Source organism: Monodon monoceros, unplaced genomic scaffold (assembly GCF_005190385.1).
Source record: "Monodon monoceros isolate NGI ecotype Baffin Bay Population unplaced genomic scaffold, NGI_Narwhal_1 Super_Scaffold_21, whole genome shotgun sequence".
NCBI lineage: Eukaryota > Metazoa > Chordata > Mammalia > Artiodactyla > Monodontidae > Monodon > Monodon monoceros.
In genome coordinates, this window is record NW_021703778.1 from 141,724,710 (window position 1) to 141,745,950 (window position 21,241).

The window sequence follows — 21,241 nt, forward strand, 5'->3', positions numbered from 1 at the left end:
GCTTTCAGGGAAAGGTTTTTAAAGACAGGGTGTGGGAAAGGGGTTGTGGGTGTGAGTGATCAGCTCGTGGACATTCTTCAGATGGGTTGGTGATGAGGTACTAATAATACTACTGTCTCATGAGGTTATGAATATTAAATGAGACAAAATATGTAAAACATTTTGCAAAGTTCCTAGCACACTGTGATCACAGTCATCAAATGGCGGCTATTATTATCCCTTATACTGTTTATGCACGTCTCATTTCTCCTATTTTACACATTCTATGACAAAGCAACAGCACATAGCACACATTAGCTGCCTCACAAATAACAGTTGCTGATAAAGACTGGGTGAATGAAAGTTTTTAAATATAAATGGAAGGTATTGTGGTTATTGTTATAAAAGATGGCATAAATTATTATAATGGCTATAGTATAAAATGTGCTGCTAATGAGGAACATTATTTAAACAAGTGTCTCTTCTATTTACCTTCATCATTTAACAGTTAAGAATATCTATGCAGTGGAGAAACACTACTGGAGCTAATTAGTAAGGACAGTTAGATGTCCCAGATTGCATTTGTAAGGGTTCCAGAGGCTTCTTTCTTTAAAACCAAAACAAACAAAAATATCACCTGGAAACAAAAACAAAAACACCACTTATCTGAAAAGATGTTAAGGTTTTCCAATTTTAACAAATCTTTTGTTCAGCAGTGGAGAAACTCGGGAGGCACCACCTGCCCCCAACTGCTTCCGTACAAGATGGCGTCGTCCATTTGTACACCCTGACTGGGGTTGTCCCTTCAGCCCGTCACAGGACCGGAAGTGGTTTCGGTCCTAGTGGATCCGGGTGGGTGCCCGCAGGTGGCCACAGAGGTTCCAGGTCTTCAATGTGAGGCGCCGCAGGTGTTCCCGGTGGGGTCCAGGGCCGCAGGTAAGCGAGGATCAGGGGCGGGCGAGGCTCTTCTCCAGACTTGTGCGAGTGGCGGAGGGGGTTTCCAGCGCGGATTGAGGAGAGGGCTCAGGAAGCTGGCGATGTCACCGTGTGCGGGGGCGACTGCTTGCGGGGACCTCGTTTTCCCCAAGCGACTTGGCCCTGCCCCTCTCCCCGCCCCGCTCGCCCGTTGCGGGGGCGGTTCAGCACCCAGGTGCGCTCCGAGGGCTGTCATCTCGGTCCGCGGCCTCCCACGCCCTTCCCTGGGCGCCTCTTCGGACCCCCTTTTGCTCTCTATAGGAGTACATACCAAACCTTCGTGGCTTCTTTTTTTTTAAATTTAATTTAATTTATTTTTTATACAGCAAGTTCTTATGTTATCCATTTTATACATATTAGTGCATATGTCAATCCCAGTCTCCCAATTCACCCCACCACCACCCGCCCCTCGCCTTCGTGGCTTCTTGACCCAATTAGCTAAAACGGAGGCACCGCTCGCAGCACCTGGCAACTGCTTGGGCGCTGCGTGTTGCACGCGTCCACAGTTACAGTTTAGTCCCCTCCATTCGTCCCCCGCCCCCATTGTTACCACCTCTTTCCTCCCAGACCACACCCGCTGCTCCGGGCCTTGCTGGGAGCCACCTCCTTCCCTTTTCGCATCCCTGGAATAGATCAGAACCAGAACGTTAATGATTATTTATTACAAAATTGATATCTGCTCGTTTAAATATAAACGAAACCCAAACCTTTATAAACTTTTAATATATTAATGGACGCAAACTCCCTTAGATACCCATTCCTTGAAAACACTATACCGTATTTTTTTAGTTTCATTGCAAGGGTAGAAGGAACAGTACTGAAAGGTTTTGTTAATATCGAAGTTACGAGGTACGAGAGAAAAGAGGTTTAAGAGGGGGAAGGAATTATAAATTTTGGTCAAGTTGAGTTTGTTTTAAAAAATGTATTTATTCTGTATTTATTTTGGTTGTAGTCCATGCATACAATCATATCAGAAATTTAAAATAGATCCTCTTTGACCTATCTCTTTACATCTCCATCTTTTCTTATTTAATCTCTTGACCCCAGGTAAAAACTGTTATCAGTTTGGGGTGTTTTTTCTATTTCTTTGTCTTTACATTTATTGATATGTGTTTGTACATATAAGTATGTAAGGTTTTGTGTTAAACTTTTACAAATGTGGCATATTGTACCTCTTCAACAACTAGACTTTTTATGCTTAAAAATGGGTCTTGGAACTTTTTCTTTGTCAATATGTAGACATCTAGCGTATTCGTTCTACCTGCTCTGTAAATTTCAGAGTGTGTTAAGTTCCCATTGTATGTGAGATACCATAGGTTGCTTACAGTTTTTCACCATTAGGCACAGTGTCGCAGAGAATATCCTTACACCTGCGTCTGTGTGCTTGTGTGAGCGTTTGTCAAGGATAGAAACCTGCAGGTGGAATTAGTGGGTAGGAGGGTGTGGACGTTTATTGCCAAACTGCCCAACAGTATATAATCATACCTATTTCCCCAGCTCTTTTAAACATTTGATGGTATCAATCTTTTTTACTTTTGCCAACCTGATGGTTGGAAAATGACTCTAATTTGGTGTTTTAATTTGTATTTCCCTAGTCATTGGTGAGATTGAGCATCTCTTCATGATTGTTGGCTGTTTGTATTACCTCTTTTGAGAAATGTCTCATTTCTATTGGGTTGTCTTTTATATATGGTAGTGTTTTATATATTCAGGATATTAATCTTTTATCATTCATATATGTTTGAAATATTTATTCCCAACATACTGCATTTTAAAGTTGTTACTTACCTTTTAACCATAGAGCATCTTTGTAGAACAAAAGTTGTAAATTTTATGTTTAAATTTATCAGTCTTTTACTATGTGTATTTTGTATTTTGTGGCTTTCATTCCTTATCCCAGTGGTTCTCAAATGGGAGCTATTTTGCTTTCTAGGAGCAACTTGGCAATGTCACGAGACATTTTTTGGTTGTCATCTAGTGGGTAGAAGCCAGGGATGATGTTAAACATCCTACAATACACAGAAAAGCCCCTATAACAAAGAATTTTTCTGGCCTAAAATGTCAGTAGTGCTGAGGTTGAAAAACCCTGTTCTACCTTGAAGCAGAGTTTTCTCTTATGAGTATGTTTTCTCCTGTAAGTTGTTATATGGTAGAGTTTTTCTCTAATTCCTGTGTGAGTGTGTTTGAGTGTGTGTGTGTGTGTGTGTGTGAGAGAGAGAGAGAGAGAGAGAGAGAGAGAGCAAATGGTGTGTGCCTTACTCTTTCCAAACAATGTCACTCTGAATATCAGTCCATTCTTGACCCACTAATCTAAAATGACACATTTATCATGTACTAATTTCTCACCCACATAGTGTCTGTTTCTGGACTCTCTTCTGTTCTATGTCCTAATTTTCTATTTTGCTGGACCAATACCATAACATTCTATATCAAATATATATTATACTTTGATATCTAGTAGTGTAAATAGTCCTCATGATTATTTTTATTGTTATTTTATTAGACGTCATATACTTTATCAGCTCACATACTCATTATTTAATCAGTGTTTTGGTGGTAGTCTTACAATTTATTTTCCAGATTAATTTTAGAATCAGCTTGTCAAGTAGTTTTTTTGATTTTTTTTGTTTTGTTTTGTATTGTTTTGTTTTGGCTGCATTGGGTCTTTGTTGCTGTGTGTGGGCTTTCTCTAGTTGTGGCGAGCAGGGGCTACTCTTCGTTGCGGTGCATGGGCTTCTCATTGCGGTGGCTTCTCTTGTTGTGGAGCACGGGCTCTAGGCACGGGGACTTCAGTAGTTATGGCACGCAGCCTCGGTAGTTGTGGCACACGGGCTCAGTAGTTGTGGCTCACAGGCTCTAGAGTGCAGGCTCAGTAGTTGTGACGCATGGGCTTAATTGCTCCGCGGCACATGGGATCTTCCTGGACCAGGGATCAAACCCGTGTCCCTGCACTGGCAGGTGGATTCTTAACCACTGCGCCACGAGGGAAGTCCTCAAGTAGTTTTTTTTTAAAGTGCCTTTATTGAGATGTAATTCACATAATTTGTTGTTTAAAGTGTACAATTCAGTGATTTTTAGTATATTCACAATTATGCAGCCACTACAACCTAATTTTAGAACATTTTTATCATCCCCCGAAGAATCCCATACCTATTAGCAGTCACTCCCCTTCCCATTCCCCAACACCCTAGCCCTAGAGAGCCACTAATCTTTCTGCCTTTATAGATCTAAATATTTTGTATAAATGGAATCATACAATTTGTGGTATTTTGTGATTGGCTTCTTTCACTTAGCATAATGTTTTCAAGGTTCACCCATGTTGTAGCATGTGTCAGTACTCATTCCTTTTTATTGGTGAATAAAATTGTATCATATGGTGTATTTGTTTCCTAGGGATACGGTATTGAAGTAACGCAAACTGGGTGGCTTAAAATAACAAATGTATTCTCTCACAGCCCTGGAGGCTATAAAGTCCAAAATCAAGGGGTCAGCAGGACTGTGCTCTCTCTGAGGGCTCTAGGGGAGGATCCTTTCTTGCCTCTTTCTAGCTTCTGGTGGTTGCCAGCAATCCTTGGCATTCTTTGGCATTCCTTGGCTGCAACTGTGTAACTACAACTTCTGCCTCTGTTTTCTTCACATGGCCTTCATCCCAGAGTGTCTATCTTCACATCGTAATTCTCTCTGTGCAAGTCTGTCTCTGCGTCTCTTCTCCCCTTCATGTAGGACACCAGTTATATTGAATTAAGGGCCCACTCTACTCCAGCAGGACCTCATTTTAACTTAATTAGGTATGCAAAGGCCTTTTCCAAATAAAGTCACATTTGTAGGTAATGGGGGTGAGGACTTTTAGCATATCTTTTGGGGGAACACAATTCAACCCATAACATTATGGATATGCTATATTTTATTTATCCATGCATGAGCTGATGGACATTTGGTTTGTTTCCAGTTTTTGGCTATTATGAATAATGCTGCTATGAACTATTGGGCGGACATGCGCTTTCATTCCTCTTGGATATATACTTAGGAGTGGAATTGCTAGGTCATGTGGCAACTCTATGTTTAATCATTTGAGGAACTCCCAGATTATTTTCCAAAGCAGCTGTACTATTTTCTGTCAACATCAGCAATGTATGAGAGTTATAATTTCTCCATATTATTGCCAGTACTTATTAGCTGTCTTTTTAATTAGAGCCATCCTCATGGGTGTGAAGTAGTATCTCATTGTGCTTTTGATTTGCATTTCCCTAATACCTAATGATGTTGAGCATCTTTTCATGTGCTTATTGGCCATTTGTATATCTTCTTTGAAGAAATGTCTATTCAGATTCTTGCCTGTTTCTTTGTCTTTTTATTATTGAGTTATGAGTTTTTTTAATTTATTTTATTAAAAAAATTTTGGGGGTCTGTGTTGGCTCTTCTTTGCTGCCCATGGGCTTTCTCTAGTTGCAGTGAGCAAGAGCTACTCTCTGTTGTGGTGCGCGGGCTTCTCATTGCGGTGGCTTCTCTTGTTGCAGAGCATGGGCTCTAGGCGTGTAGGCTTCAATAGTTGCAGCATGCAGCTCAGTAGTTGCAGCACGTGGGCTCAGTAGTAGCGGCATGTGGGCTCTAGAGAGCAGGCTCAGTAGTTGTGGCACATGGGCTTAGTTGTCCCATGGCATGGCATGTGGAATCTTTCTGGACCAGGGATTGAACTCGTGTCCCTGCGTTGACAGACATTCTTAACCATTGCGCCAACAGAGAAGTCCCATAAGAGTTTTTTATATAGTCCAGATACATGCCCTTATGAGATCTATGACTAGCAAATATTTTCTCCCATCCCATGGGTTTTTTCACTTTATTGATGGTCAATTCATTTTTTTGTTTCTTTGTTTTTTTGTTTTTATTTCCATTACTCTAGGAGGGGGATCAGAAAAGATCTTGCTGGGATTTATGTCAAAGAGTGTTCTTCCTATGTTTTCCTCTAAGAGTTTCATAGTGTCCCATCTTACATTTAGGTCTCTAACCCATTTTGAGTTTATTTTTGTGTACAGTGTTAGGGAGTGTTCTAATTTCATTCTTTTACATGCGCTGTCCAGTTTTCCCAGCACCACTTATTGAAGAGACTGTCTTTTCTCCAGTGTATATCCTTGCTTCCTTTGTCATAGATTCGTTGACCATAGGTGTGTGGGTTTTTCTCTGGGCTTTCTATCCTGTTCCATTGATCTGTATTTCTCTTTTTGTGCCAGCACCATATTGTCTTGATTACTGTGGCTTTGTAGTATAGTCTGAAGTCAGGGAGTCTGATTCCTCCAGCTCTGTTTTTTTCCCTCAAGACTGCTTTGGCTATTTGGGGTCTTTTGTTTCTCCATACAAATTTTAAGATTTTTGGGCTTCCCTGTTGGTGCAGTGGTTGGGAGTCCACCTACTGATACAGGGGATATGGGTTCGTGCCCCGGTCTGGGAAGATCCCACATGCCACGGATCGGCTGGGCCTGTGAGCCATGGCCGCTGAGCCTGCACGTCTGGAGCCTGTGCTCTGCAATGGGAGAGGCCACAACAGTGAGAGGCCCGCGTACCACAAAAAAAATAAATAAATAAAATTTTTAAGATTTCTTGTTCTAGTTCTGTAAAAAATGCCATTGGTAATTTGATAAGGATTGCATTGAATCTGTAGATTGCTTTGGGTAGTATAGTCATTTTCCCAATATTGATTCTTCCAATCCAAGAACATGGTATATCTCTCCATCTGTTTCTATCATCTTTAATTTCTTTCATCAGTGTCTTATAGTTTTCTGCATACAGGTCTTTTGTCTCCCTAGGTAGATTTATTCCTAGGTATTTTATTCTTTTTGTTACAATGGTAAATGGGAGTGTTTCCTTAATTTCTCTTTTAGATCTTTCATCATTAGTGTATAGGAATGCAAGAGATTTCTGTGCATTAATTTTGTATCCTGCAACTTTACCAAATTCATTGATTAGCTCTAGTAGTTTTCTGGTGGCATCTTTAGGATTCTCTGTGTATAGTATCATGTCATCTGCCAACAGTGACAGATTTACTTCTTCTTTTCCAATTTGTATTCCTTTTATTTCGTTTTCTTCTCTGATTGCCAGGCCTAGGACTTCCAAAACTATGTTGAATAATAGTGGTGAGAGTGGACATCCTTGTCTTGTTCCTGATCTTAGAGGAAATGCTTTCAGTTTTTCACCATTGAGAATGATGTTTGCTGTGGGTTTGTCGTATATGGCCTTTATTATGTTGAGGTAGATTCCCTGTATGCCCACTTTCTGGAGAGTTTTTATCGTAAGTTGTGTTGAATTTTGTCAAAAGCTTTTTCTGCGTCTGTTGAGATGATCATATGGTTTTTCTTCTTCAATTTGTTAATATGGTGTATCACATGGATTGATTTGCGTATATTGAAGAATCCTTGCATCCCTGGGATAAATCCCACTTGCTCATGGTGTATGATCCTTTTAATGTGTTGTTGGATTCTGTTTGCTAGTATTTTGTTGAGGATTTTTGCATATATATTAATCAGTGATATTGGTCTGTAATTGTCTTTTTCTCTACTATCTTTGTCTGGTTTTGGTATCAGGGTGATGGTGGCCTCATAGAATGAGTTTGGGAGTGTTCCTTCCTCTGCAATGTTTTGGAAGAGTTTGAGAAGGATGGGTGTTAGCTCTTCTCTAAATGTTTGATAGAATTCACCTGTGAAGCCATCTGGTCCTGGACTTTTGTTTGTTGGAAGATTTTAAATCACAGTTTCAATTTCATTACTTGTGATTGGTCTGTTCATATTTTGTATTCCTTCCTGGTTCAGTCTTGGAAGGTTATACCTTTCTAAGAATTTGTCCATTTCTTCCAGGTTGCCCATTGTATTGGCATAGAGTTGCTTGTAGTAGTCTCTTAATATGCTTTGTATTTCTGCGGTGTCTGTTGTAACTTCTCCTTTTTCATTTCTAATTTTCTTGATTTGAGTCCTCTCCCTCTTTTTCTTGATGAGTCTGGCTAATGGTTTATCAATTTTGTTTATCTTCTCAGAGAACCAGCTTTTAGCTTTATTGATCTTTGCTATTGTTTTCTTTGTTTCTACTTCATTTATTTCTGCTCTGATCTTTATGATTTCTTTCCTTCTGCTAACTTTGGGTTTTGTTTGTTCTTCTTTCTCTAGTTCCTTTAGGTGTAAGGTTAGATTGTTTATTTGAGATTTTTCTTGTTTCTTGAGGTAGGCTTGTATTGCTATAAACTTCTCTCTTAGAACTGCTTTTGCTGCATCCCATAGGTTGTGGATCATCGTGTTTTCATTGTCATTTGTCTGTAGGTATTTTTTGATTTCCTCTTTGATTTCTTCAGTGATCTCTTGGTTATTTCGTAATATAGTGTTTAGCCTCCATGTGTTTGCAGTTTTTACGTTATTTTTCCCTGTAATTCATTTCTAATCTCCTAGTGTTGTGGTCAGAAAAGATGCTTGATATGATTTCAATTTTGTTAAATTTACTGAGGCTTGATTTGTGACCCAAGATGTGATCTATCCTGGAGAATGTTCTGTGCGCACTCAAGAAGAAGTGTAATCTGCTCTTTTTGGATGGAATGTACTATAAATATCAATGAAATCTATCTGGTCTATTATGTCATTTAAATCTTGTGTTTCCTTATTAATTTTCTGTATGGATGATCTGTCTGTTGGTGTAAGCAAGGTGTTAAACTCCCCCACTATTATTGTGTTACTGTCGATTTCCTCTTTTAGAGTTGTTAGCAGTTGCCTTATGTATTGAGGTGCTCCTATGTTGGGTGCATATAGACTTATAATTGTTATATCTTCTTCTTGGATTGATCCCTTGATCATTATGTAGTGTCATTCCTTGTCTCTTTTAACATTCTTTATTTTAAAGTCTATTTTATCTGATATGAGTATTGCTACTCCAGCTTTCTTTTGATTTCATTTGCATGTAATATCTTTTCCCATCCCCTCACTTTCAGTGTGTATGTGTCTCTAGGTCTGAAGTGGGTCTCTTGTAGACAGCGGGTCTACAAGTGGGTCTTGTTTTTGTATCCATTCAGCAAGCCTGTGTCTTTTGGTTGGAGCACTTAATCCATTCACGTTTAAGGTAATTATCAATATGTATGTTCCTATGACCATTTTCTTAATTGTTATGGGTTTGATTTTTAGGTCCTTTTCTTCTGTTGTGTTTCCCACTTAGAGAAGTTCCTTTAGCATTTGTTGTAGTGCTGGTTTTGTGGTGCTGAATTCTCTTAGCTTTTGCTTGTCTGTAAAGCTTTTGATTTCTCTGTCGAATCTGAATGAGATCCCTTGCTGGGTAGAGTAATCTTGGTTGTAGGTTCTTCCCTTTCATCACTTTAAATATATCATGCCACTCCCTTCTGGCTTGTAGAGTTTCTGCTGAGAAATCAGCTGTTAACCTTGTGGGAGTTCCCTTGTATGTTATTTGTCGTTTTTCCCTTTCTGCTTTCAATAATTTTTCTTTGTGTTTACTTTTTGTCAGTTTGATTACTATGTGTCTCAGCATGTTTCTCCTTGGGTTTATCCTGCCTGGGACTCTCTGCACTTCCTGGACTTGGGTGGCTATTTCTTTTCCCAAGTTAGGGAACTTTTTGACTATAATCTCTTCAAATATTTTCTCAGGTCCTATCTCTCTCTCTTCTCCTTCTGGGACCCCTGTAATGCGAATGTTGTTGCCTTTGATGTTGTCCCAGAGGTTCCTTAGGCTGTCTTAATTTATTTTCATTCTTTTTTCTTTATTCTGTTCTGTGGCCGTGAATTCCACCATTCTCTCTTCCAGGTCACTTATCTGTTCTTCTGCCTCAGTTATTCTGCTATTGATTCCTTCTAGTGTAGTTTTCATTTCAGTTATTATATTGTTCATCTCTGTTTGTTTGTTCTTTAATTCTTCTAGGTGTTTGTTCTTTAATTCTTCTAGGTCTTTGTTAAACATTTCTTGCATCTTCTCGATCTTTGCCTCCATACTTTTTCCGAGGTCCTGGATCATCTTCACTATCATTATTCTGAATTCTTTTTCTGGAAGGTCGCCTACCTCCACTTCATTTAGTTGTTTATCTGGGGTTTTATCTTATTCCTTCATCTGGTGCAGAGCCCTCTGCCTTTTCATCTTGTCTATCTTTCTGTGATGCGGTTTGTGTTCCACAAGCTGCAGGATTGTAGTTCTTGCTTCTGCTGTCAGTTCATTTTTTAAAACTTTTTTAAAAATTAAGTTTGCATTTTATTTACTACATTATTTTGAGTATTTGAGTAAAACAATCTCTTGTTTATTAAAGAAAAATAGGGTAATTATCGTACCTTCTGTAGAGAGTTGTTGAAAAGATTAAATGAGTCATGTATATATGAGTATACATGAGTATGCATGTAAAGAGCCTGGCACATTATATGTGCTCTATAAGTGACAGCTGCTATAATATATCTGTGCTCTTCAAGTCTTCTTCTATATCTTCAGTAAAGCTTTCTGTTTTTCTTCATATTGATCTTGAACATTTCTTGTTGAGTTTACACCTAGGTTTGTTTGTGTGTACATGTGGTTGTTGTTTAAATACATGTGGCTTGTGGGACTTCCCTCGTGGCACAGTGGTTACGACTCTGTGCTCCCAACGCATGGGGCCTGGTTTCGATTCATGTTCAGGGAACTAGATCCCACATGCATGCTGCAACTAAGAGTTTGCAACTAAGGAGGGCTCGAGCTGCGACTAAGGACCCCACGTGCTGCAAGTAAGACCTGGAGCAACTAAATAAATAAATAAATAAATAAAACAAAAAACATGTGGCTTGTAGTTTTAAAACAGCTTATATTGCTATGGGATTTTCTTCATATTGTTATAATGGGTATGGAAAGCTATTGATTTTATATTCATCAAACTTTCAAAATTTTAAGTTGTAAAAGTTGTGACTTGTTTACTAATCCAGGTGATTCCAATGCTGCCATTCTGTTAAGAGCTATTCTTTTCCATTCTGCCTTCTTCTGCCCTGATTTGGATCTTCTTTCCCTCTTGGCCGTGCTATTGTGAGTCTTCTAACAGGTCTCCTTGCCTCTAGCCTTGCCCGCCTGCAGTCCAGCACCCACACTGCCACCATGGTGTTCTTTGAAATAGGAGCCTGAACTTGTCACTTCCCTTATAAGTCTGTTATTGGCTCTCCATTACCTCTAAGGTTTTATCTTTCAGGGTAATAGAAGGCTCCTCACAACTTGACCTGTATCTACTCCTTCTCGCATCATCCCTCTCTGTTTCCTTACTTGCACATTGGGCTCTAGCACAGTGCTATCCAGTAGAAATATAATGTGAGCCCCATAAATCATTTAAAGCTTTCTAGTAGCCACATTAAAAGTATAAAAAGAAACAGGTGAACTTAATTTTAACCGGTTTTATTTAACCCAGTATATCCAAAATATTATTTCAACGTAAGATGTAAAAAATCGGGAATTCCCTGGCAGTCCAGTGGTTAGGACTCTGCGCTTCCAGTGCAGGGGGCACAGGTTTGATCCCTGGTCAGAGAATTAAGATCCTGCAAGCCATGTGGCATGGCAAAAAAAAAAAAAAAAAAGATATAAAAAATCAGTATGGAATTAATAGAGATAGAAAGTATAATAGAGGTTACCAAGAGTTGGGGGAGGGAGGAATGGAAAGTTATTGTTTAATGGGTACAGAGTTTGTTTGGGATGATGAAGTAGTTCTAGAAATGGATAGTGGTGATGGTTGCACAACCTTGTGAATGCAGTTATGCTACTGAATGTTACACTTAAAAGTGATTAAAATGGTAAATTTTGTGTTATGTATGTTTTACTACAATAAAAAAAGGTCACCTTAAAATATCAATAGAGAAATTATCAGTAAGATATTTTTTACTTTTTTTAAAGAGTAATTCTTCAAAATTCGGTATTTTACACTTGCAGTATGTGTTAAATTTGCTTGTACTCTTTCACGAGTACCACGATGCTTCGTGCCTTTTGTGTCCTTGCACGTGCTATTCCCTCTGCCTTGTGCACCTGGAGAATGTTTGCTCATTTTTTAACACCAGTACCAGTCTCAGTGTTCATCCCTCTCAGCGAGTGTTTCTCTTAATAATCCCCTCTTTCCTCTTTGCCATCCCTGTACTCGTGTGTGCTTCTGTTGTTGGTGTTTCCTCACCAAATTGCAGCTTGTTCAATACATGCATTTCTCCTTTTCTGAATCCTGCATTTTTGAAAGCAGCTTGTGCCATTTAACTCTTTTTACCCAAAGTCTAACACAATGTCTGGTTTATTGAAAGTGCTATTTACATGTTTGCTGAATGAATCCCTTGGCTGGGAAAAAACCCACACAAAATCTCTCCATATAAAAATGAATTAGTAAGTTTTTTGAATGTTGCCAACAGTTCCCTCATATGGAGGTACCCCACTTGCTCCTTCAATTTCCCTGTGAGGCCTTTCTTTTTCTCAGGCCACACATGATAAAGAATAAGTAAGAACCTGATAGCCTGGGAATTCTAGATCTGAGGAAGCCCTTCTCAATGGAAGCAAATCAATAATACTTTGTTTTTTCAACTTTTCTACTGTAACGTAACCTCATTTTAGTGTTATTAAACATGGAGATAGTTTGAAATACAAAAATAAATTTGAAAAATGAATTAATAAAAACACATGTTAGATGCTGTTATTTTCTTTGAAGACAGAAATTCACTTTTCTATACAAAAACATGTTTAAGTTGGGAGGGAAGGCACAATCAAGATGAAAATCGGTTTCAAAGGGTAAAATGTTTGGCTGAAGCAGACAAGAGGAAATTTAGAAGAAAGAAATGTAAAATTTTGGATTTAACTGCAACGTATAAATTACAAGTATATAAAATGGGGAACTCAATATGATTTCAGTGAATTTTAATTTACCACAAACTCTATGAGGGTCGGTGTGATTCTGCTATTCAAAAACCTATCATTTCATCCATCATTAATAAAATATAGGGTCCAGACCCTGGGAAGTAATAGTACTAATGTAGTCCACATCAATTAGAACATGTCTCAAGTTTTGAATACAAACCTGGGTGCCACATTTAAGAGATACCTTGACAAGCTTGGAGCCATTCAGAAAGATCTGGCCATAATGGCAAGTGGTCTATAAACTAGGTCACGGGAAGCTGATTGGGTTAAGTAAAATGTACTAAGGGGAGTCATAAGAGCTATCTTCACATATTTCACAAGCTCTAAGGAGGGAGTAAACCTTGTCATTTCAGAGGCCAGACTGAACATCAAAGAGAGCAGTTTCTATATAGGGAACTTTTACAGAATGCAAGGACTTTTCAACAAAAACTGCCTCTTAAGGTGATGAACTCTGTTCCTGGATGTATTCAGGTAGAGATAAGGTCATGATCTGTCAGGATTACCGTGGAAAGAAATCTTGAATTTTGTGAGAGCTGAATTTGGCTTCTAAATTTTAACTCTATGATTCTTTGTTTTCCTTTAATAGTTCTGTGGTTTATAGAACCTCAGTAGTAGTCATAGCTAACATTTATTGAACCCTAATGTGCTAGCCAATATGCTGAGTATTTTGATCATCTTACTTAAGTCTCACAATAATCCTGCATGGTAGGTACTATCCTTCCCATTTTACTGAGGAGGAAACTGAGGCTTAGAGAAGTTCAGTAATTTGCCCAAGTTTATATAGCTAACAATTGGCAGAGGCTGGATTTGAACTCAGGATATTTGACTCTACTTTATCCTCTACTTTATGCTATTCTCTAAACATTTTAACATGTTTAATTCATTAAAATGAGATTTATTTCAAGAATATAATCATATGTCTTAAATGTTAAGTGGGATATTTACTTTGCCTATCTCTAAAAAGCACCACTAAAAAAACTTATTTTTTTCTAATTATGAATATATACATACTCGTATAGAATTTGAAAAATCAAAACTATTTATAACCCTACTACCCTTAGGTAACCATTGTTATCGGTTTGATGTTGTTGTTTTATACAATTTTATTTTTTAAAGAATGGCAGATCCTTTCAGTCACTGAAGATGGTGAAGCACTGAAAGCTTTGGATCCCCAAGCAAGTCCTTAGCAGGTGTTTTAGTCTGTTTGGGCTGCTGTAATAGAATACCACAGACTGGGTGGTTTATAGACAGCAGTTCTCACAGTTCTGGAGGCTAGAAGTCTGAGATCAGATTGCCAGCATGGTTGAGTCCTGATGAGAGTTCTCTTCTGGGCTGCAGACTGCCAACAACATCTTATTGTATCCTTTTATGGCAGAGGTCAGAGAGAAGCAAGGTCTCTTGTGACTTTTTAAGGGCACTAATGCCAGTCACAAGGGTGCCACCCTTTTGACCTCATCTGATCCCAATTACCTTCCAAAGGCCCCACTTTTTAATACCAAAAATTTGGGGTTGTGATTTCCACATGAATTTCAGAGGGACACAAACATTCAGTCTATAACACAAGATTTGATTTTTCTCACTCCTAACCCAGTATTGAACCATACTGCTTCTTTATAGTATGAAGGCTCAATAAGGGGAAAAAAAATTTGTTTCACATGAATAAATGGATTTTTGTAATTTTGATAATTGAATTAGAAATATTTATCATAGGACTTCCCTGGTGGTGCAGTGGTTAAGAATCCGCCTGCCAATGCAGGGGATACGGGTTTGAGCCCTGGTCCGGGAAGATCTCACATGCCACGGAGCAACTAAGCCCGTGCGCCACAACTACTGAGCCTGTGCTCTAGAGCCTGCGAGCCACAACTGTTGAGCCTGCAAGCCACAACTACTGAAGCCCACGTGCCTAGAGCCTGTGCTCCGCAACAAGAGAAGCCACTGCAATGAGAAAACTGTGCACCACAATGAAGAGTAACCCCCGCTCGCCGCAACTAGAGAAAGCCCGCGCGCAGCAACGAAGACCCAATGCAGCCAAAAATAAATAAATAAATTCATTCATTTATTTATTTATTTAAAAAATATTTATCATAAAATGTTAACATATAATACCTTGAATTGAGTTTTATTCATTCAATAAATATTTATTGTTATCAGTTCTGTGCTACTTGCTGGAGATATTTATATATAAATGAAGAAACCAGTTAAGGTCCCTATACATGCTGGAAATATTTATATATAAATGAAGAAGCCAGTTAAGGTCCCTATTTTCATGAGGTTTACATTCTAGTGGGAAAGATAGACAATGAATGAACCAGCAGTCATTAATTCTTTAGTTGGGCCAACAGGAGAAAAATCAGAAATATCCCTGAATTTTGACAATTGCATACACTTGTGTAACCCAAGCCTCCATCAAGACATGAAACTTTACCACAGTTCCAGAAAGTTCCTTCATGCCTGAAATGCTCTTCCTTAGAATTTGTCATATCTGGCTTTTTTTGTCATTCAGTGCTCAGCTTAAATGTCTCTTCCCTGTACCCACCTCTCCCAGAGGCAACTATTGTTCATATTTTTTTCTACCATAGATTAGTTTTAGCTGTTTTAGAACTTTATATAAATAGAATTATACAGTATCTCTTTTATATCTGGCTTCTTTCACTCGGTCTAATGTTATTTGAGATTCATCCAGATTGCATGTATCAGTAATAAGTTCCTTATTATTGCTGGTTAGCATTCCATGTAGATATACCACTAGGGCTGTTTCCAGTTTGGGGCTGTTATGAATACAGCTGTAATGAATATTCTTATACAAGTCTTTCTCTGGATATATTTAATTTCTCCAACTTGGGACTCAGAGAACTGTACCAAATCTGACCTCCTTCATCTTCCAAATCTTCATTTTGTGGATATTGAGTTTCTTAATCCATCCTCTGTGTCTCTGTTCTTATATTTTCTACCTCTTTATCTCTGTGATGTGTTCTGGGTGACTTTCTCAGATTTATCCTCAATTCGGTAACTTTTTCTCTCTCTCTGTATGTCTGATCTGCTGTTTAACCTGTCTATTGAGTTTTTTAAAAATTTTAACAGATATTTTTCATATCTAGAAATTCTACTTTTTGTTGCCTCCTGTTCATGTTTGGGATTTTATTTTCCTGAATTTCCCTGGTTGTTACTTTGAAGTCTCTTTCAGATCTCAGTTATAGATATTTTTTTGCTGGCTCTGTGAGCTATTATTATTGATTTTAGAGTTTTGGGTTTTGTTTTGTTTTCATTCGTTTGTGAGCACTCTTCTAGGGAGTGATCTTCCGTGGGAGTCCTGCATGTTTCCTGCATGATAAAACAGTTTTACCATTGCATGGTAAAACAGTTTTATGATCAGCTCTGCCTGGTTCCAACAGAACTGACCAATTCTAAGCATTTTAGTTTTAGTTTCTTGGCTGAGGGTTTCCTTTTTCAAGGATAATGTGTACTTGGGTCCTTTATCTGTCCAGAGTGCAGGTTTGAGGGGCTGTCCTTTCATGAGGGACTCTGTTCATATTCCTTTTTTTAAATTGAATGAAAGATTCTTTATATTCTATAATACTTTACAGTTTTCAAAAGTTTCACACACATGATTTCATATAATCCCAAAATAACTCCCTTTTTTCCTCCTACCCCTATATTGCCCCTCCCACTTCCCTCTCCCCACTGGTAACCACTAGTTTGTTCTCTGTGAGTCTGCTTCTTTCTGTTATATTCACTAGTTTGTTGTATTTTTTAGATTCCACATGTTGGTGATATTATACAGTATTTGTCTTTCTCTGTCTGACTTATTTCACTTTGTGTAATGCCCTCTAAGTTCATCCATGTTGCTGCAATGGTAAATTTGCATTCTTTTTTATGGCTGAGTAGTATTCCTTTGTATATACTGTATTTTCTTTTTAAAAAAAATTATTGAAGTATAGTTGATTTACAATGTTGTGTTAGTTTCAGGTGTACAGCAAAGTGTTTCAAATATATACATCCTTTTTCAGATTCTTTTCCCTTATAGGTTATTACAAAATATTGAGTATATTTTGAGTACTAGGCTATACAGTAGGTCCTTGTTGGTTATCTATTTTATATATAGTAATGTGTATATGTTAATCCCAAACTCCTATTTTATCCCTCCCCCACCTTCCCCTTTGGTAATCATAAGTTTGTTTTCTATGTCTGTGGGTCTGTTTTTGTTTTGTAAATAAGTTCATTTGTGTCATTGTTTTAGATTTCACAATTAAGGGATATCATATGATATTTGTCTTTGTCTGACTTACTTCACTTAGTATGAATCTCTAGGTCCATCCATGTTGCTGCAAATCGCATTATTTCATTCTTTTTTATCGGTAAGTAATACTGCATTGTGTATATGTACCACATCTTCTTTATCCATTCATCTGTTGATGGACATTTAGGTTGCTTCCATGTCTTGGCTATTGTAAATAGTGCTGCAACGAACATTGGGGTGCATGTATCTTTTTGAATTAGTGTTTTCGTTTTTGGGGGGTATATACCAAGGAGTGGAATTGCTGGGTCATATGGTAGTTCTATTTTCAGTTTTTTGAGAAACCTCCATTATGTTTTCCACAGTGGCTGCACCAATTTACCTTCCCACCAACAGTGTACAAGGGTTCCCTTTTCTCCGCATCCTCGCCAACATTTGTTGTTTGTGGGTTTTTTTGATGATAGCCATTCTGACAGGTGTGAGAATGTGGTTTTGATTTGCACTTCCCTGATGATTAACGATGTTGAGCATCTTTTCACGTGCCTGCTGGCCATCTGCATTTCCTCTTTGGAAAAATGGCTATTCAGTTCTTCTGCCCACTTTTTAATTGGGTTGTTTGTTTTGTTTTGTTTCTTCATGTTGAATTGTATGAGCTGTTTATATATATTGGATATTAATCCCTTATTGGTCATATAATTTGCAAATATTTTCTCCCATTCAATAGATTGTCTTTTCATTTTGTCAGTGGTTTCCTTTGCTGTGCAAAAGCTTTTTGTTTTTGGCTGTGTTGGATCTTTGTTGCTGCGCACAAGCTTTCTCTAGTTGTGGCGAGCAGGGGCTACTCTTTGTTGTGGTGCACGGGCTTCTCATTGCAGTGGCTTCTCTTGTTGAGAGGAGTGGGCTCTACGCGCGTGGGCTTCAGTAATTGCAGCACACAGGCTCAATAGTTGTGGCACACAGGACCTAGAGCACACGGGCTTCAGTAGTTGCGGCACGTGGGCTCTAGGGCACCTGGGCTTCAGTAGTTGTGGCATGTGGGCTCAGCAGTTGTGGCTCATGGGCTTAGTTGCTCTGCGGCATGTGGGATCTTCCTGGACCAGGGATTGAACCCATGTCCCCTGCATTGGCAGGCAGATTCTTAACCACTGCACCACCAAGGAAGTCCCTTTTTTTTCTTTTTTTAAAAAATTAAAAAATATATTTTTTTAAATAAAAAAAAATTTTTTTTTCTGTGCAAAAGCTTTTACATTTAACTAATTCCTATTAGTTTATTTCTTCTTTTATTTGCTTTAGGAGATGGATCCAAAAAAATATTGCAATTTATGTCAAAAAGTGTTCTGCTTATGTTTTCTTCTAGGAGTTTTATAGTATCCAGTCTTACATTTAGGTCTTTAATCCATTTTGAGTTTATTTTTGTATGTGATATTAGAGAGTGTTCTAATTTCATTCTTTTACATGTAGCTGTCCAGTTTTCCCAGCACCACCTATTGAAGAGACTGTCTTTTCTCCATTGTATGTCCTTGCCTCCTTTGTCATAGATTAGTTGACCATAGGTGCATGGGTTTATCTCTGGACTTTCTATCCTGTTCCATAGATTTATATTTCTGTTTTTGTGCCAGTACCATACTGTTTTGATTACTCTAGGTTTGTAGTATAGTGTGAAGTCAGGGAGCCTGATTCCTCCAGCTCCATTTTTCTTTCTCAAGATTGCTTTGGCTAGTCAGGGTCTTTTGTGTTTACATACAAATTGTAAAATTTTTTGTTCTAATTCTGTGAAGAAATACCATTGGTATTTTGGTAGGGATTGCATTGAATCTGTAGATTGCCTTGGGTAGTAAGGTCATTTTCACATTAATTCTTCCAATCCAAGAACACTATGTATCTTTCCATATGTTTGTATCATCTTCAATTTCTTTCATCAGCATCTTATAGTTTTCCAAGTACAAGCCTTTTACCTCCTTAGGTAGGTTTATTCCTAGGGATTTTATTCTTTTTCATGTGATGGTAAATGGGATTGTTTCCTTAATTTCTCTTTCTGATAGTTTGTTGTCATTGTATAGAAATGCATCAGTTTTCTGTATATTAATTTTGTATCCTGCAACTTTACCCAGTTCATTGATGGGTTCTAGTAGTTTTCTGGTGACATCTTTAGGATAGTATCATGTCATCTGCAAACAGTGACTGTTTTACTTCTTCCTTTCCAATCTGGACTCCTTTTATTTTTTTTTCTTCTCTGATTCCTGTGGCTAGGACTTCCAAAACTATGTTGAATAAAAGTGGTGAGAATGGGCGTCCTTGTCTTGTTCCTGATCTTAGAGGAAATGCTTTCAGCCTCCACCATTGAGTATGATGTTAGCTGTAGGTTTGTCATTTATGGCCTTTATTATGTTGAGGCATGTTCCATCTATTTCTTTGTATGTTTTTAAAGAATGTGTACTCTCAAAATGCTGGGTGCAGAATTCTTTTTTTTTTTTTTTTTTGTGGTACGCAGGCCTCTCACTGTTGTGGCCTCTCCCGTTGTGGAGCACAGGCTCCAGACGCGCAGGTTCAGCGGCCACGGCTCACAGGCCCAGCCGCTCCGCGGCACGTGGGATCTTCCCGGACCAGGGCACGAACCCATGTCCCCTGCATCGGCAGGCGGACTCTCAACCACTGTGCCACCAGGGAAGCCCTGGGTGCAGAATTCTATACATGTTCCTTAGAAAATGCTAATTAATGATGTTGGAGACACGCCTGCAACATGTTCCTTAGAAAATGCTAATTAATGATGTTGGAGACACGCCTGCAATAACTGGTGATTCTTGGATGTCTTTTCATATTTAAGAGTGCTATAGGTGAATGTTTTGTGTCCCCTCAAAATTCATGTGTTGAAAATTAACCCCAATTGGGGGGGCTTTGAGAAGTGATTAGATCATGAGGGTGGAGCCATCATGAGTGGGATTAGTGCCACTCCCTTCTGGCCTGCAGAGTTTCTGCAGAAAATAAGCTGATAGCCTTGTATATTATTTGTTGCTTTTCCTTTGCTGCTTTTAATATTCTCTATCTTTAGTTTTTGTCACTTTGATTACAATGTGTCTTGGTGTGTTCCTCTTTGGGTTAATCCTGTATGGGACTCTGTGCTTCCTGGACTTATATGTCTGTTTCCTTTCCCAGGTTAGGAAAGTTTTCAGCTATTATGTCTTCAAATATTTTCTCAGGCTCTTTCTCTTTCTCTTATTCTTCTGGGACCCCTATAATGTGAATATTAGTGGGCTCGATGTTATCCCAGAAGTCTCTTAAACAGTTCTCATTTCTTTTCATTCTTTTTTTTTTCTGTTCAGTGGCAGTGATTTCCACTACTTTGTCCTCCAGGTCACTGATCCATTCCTCTGTATCATTTAGCCTACTATTTATTCCTTCTAGTGTATTTTTCATTTCAGTTATTGTATTCTTCATCTCTGTTTGGTTGTTCTTTATAATTTCTAATTCTCAGTTAAAAACTTCTAACTTCTCACTTTGTGCATCCATTTTCCTCCTGAGTTCTTTGATCATCTTTGCAGTCTACTCTGAACTCTTTCTCAGGTAGATAACCTATCTTCACTTCACTTAGTTCTTCTTCTGGGGTTTTGTCTTGTTCCTTCATCTGGAACGTGTTTCTCTGCTGCCTCATTTTGTCTAAGTTACTATTTTTATTTTTATGTATGTGGTAGATTAGTTACATTTCTTGACCTTGAAGAAGTGTCCTTCTGTAGGAGATGTCCTGTGTGTCCCAGCAGTGAGCTCCTGTCTCATCACCCAAGCTATATGCTTTAGGGGTTCCCCTTAAGAGGGCTGGGTGGGTCCTTCTGTTGTGGTGGGCTGACTGTATGGGTGGTCTGGTAAGCCTGGTTGGTCCCTAGTCTGGTTGGTTGCCAGGTCCTGCCTTGTATGGATGCTGCTGGGTGCTGTTAAAAGGGCCTGTTAACAAGGTGACTGGCTTCAGAACCCTAGGGAGTCCAGGGGCTAGTGCTGGCTCCACTGGTGGGTAGAGTCAGGGTCTGGAGGACTCTGGGGCTGTTGCCTGCCTACTGGCGAGTGAAGCCAGGCCCTGAGGTTACTGTTGGACTACTGGCAGGCAGAGCCAGTTCCTGGAGTCTGGCTGCAGGGTCCAGGGATCCCAGAGCTTTTTTTTTTTTTTTTTTTTTTTTTTCCGTGCGCGGGCCTCTCACTGTTGTG

The 21,241-nt window shown here is 38.7% G+C and overlaps 1 protein-coding gene across 1 annotated transcript in view; it reads left to right on the forward strand.

Annotated features, from left to right (window-relative positions):
* The first annotated feature begins 866 nt into the window (after positions 1–866).
* The window catches only part of EXD2 (exonuclease 3'-5' domain containing 2), a 57,479-nt gene continuing 37,104 nt past the window's right edge, over positions 867–21,241 (forward strand). The window contains exon 1 of the mRNA XM_029238997.1: positions 867–915. The gene's annotated coding sequence lies outside the window, so the exon portion shown is untranslated. The remainder of the gene's footprint in view (positions 916–21,241) is intronic.